Source organism: Brassica oleracea, unplaced genomic scaffold (genome assembly GCF_000695525.1).
Source record: "Brassica oleracea var. oleracea cultivar TO1000 unplaced genomic scaffold, BOL UnpScaffold15584, whole genome shotgun sequence".
Lineage (NCBI taxonomy): Eukaryota > Viridiplantae > Streptophyta > Magnoliopsida > Brassicales > Brassicaceae > Brassica > Brassica oleracea.
This window is the reverse complement of record NW_013632102.1, coordinates 1-424: the sequence shown is the minus strand read 5'-3', so window position 1 is coordinate 424 and position 424 is coordinate 1. Positions and strand designations below refer to the sequence as shown.

Here is a 424-nt window from a genome sequence, read left to right as displayed (position 1 = left end):
GGGGGGTAGATTGAGCAGTTAGAGCAAGGGGTGAGAGAGGTTCGAAAGCTTGTTTCTGATAAGAAGGATCAAGAAGCTGCTATGATACAGGTTTGCATTTCAGATTAATATGTGCTCTCTTCTAGCTAGCGCAAATTCAATGTATGATGCTGACCACTTGAGAGAATAATAATGAAGGTGTTGATTGGGATGGAGCAAGAACATAAGGTAACGGAAGATGCACGGAGAGCTGCTGAGCAGGATGCAGCAGCGCAGAGACATGCTGCCCAAGTGCTTCAGGTAAAATGGCTTTGACTAGTATTCCATTTTTGCTCAAGTCTGATAACCCAAAAACAATGGTGTTAGGACAAATATGAGGAAGCTGTTGCTGGGCTTGCTGAGATGGAGGAGAGGGCAGTAATGGCAGAGTCAATGTTGGAGGCGA

The 424-nt window shown here is 45.3% G+C and overlaps 1 long non-coding RNA gene across 1 annotated transcript; it reads left to right on the top strand.

The window, feature by feature from the left end:
- On the top strand, positions 1–424 carry LOC106322329. The gene is made up of 3 exons (XR_001266355.1): positions 1–90; positions 178–279; positions 346–424. It is a non-coding gene; the product is annotated as an uncharacterized LOC106322329 (long non-coding RNA).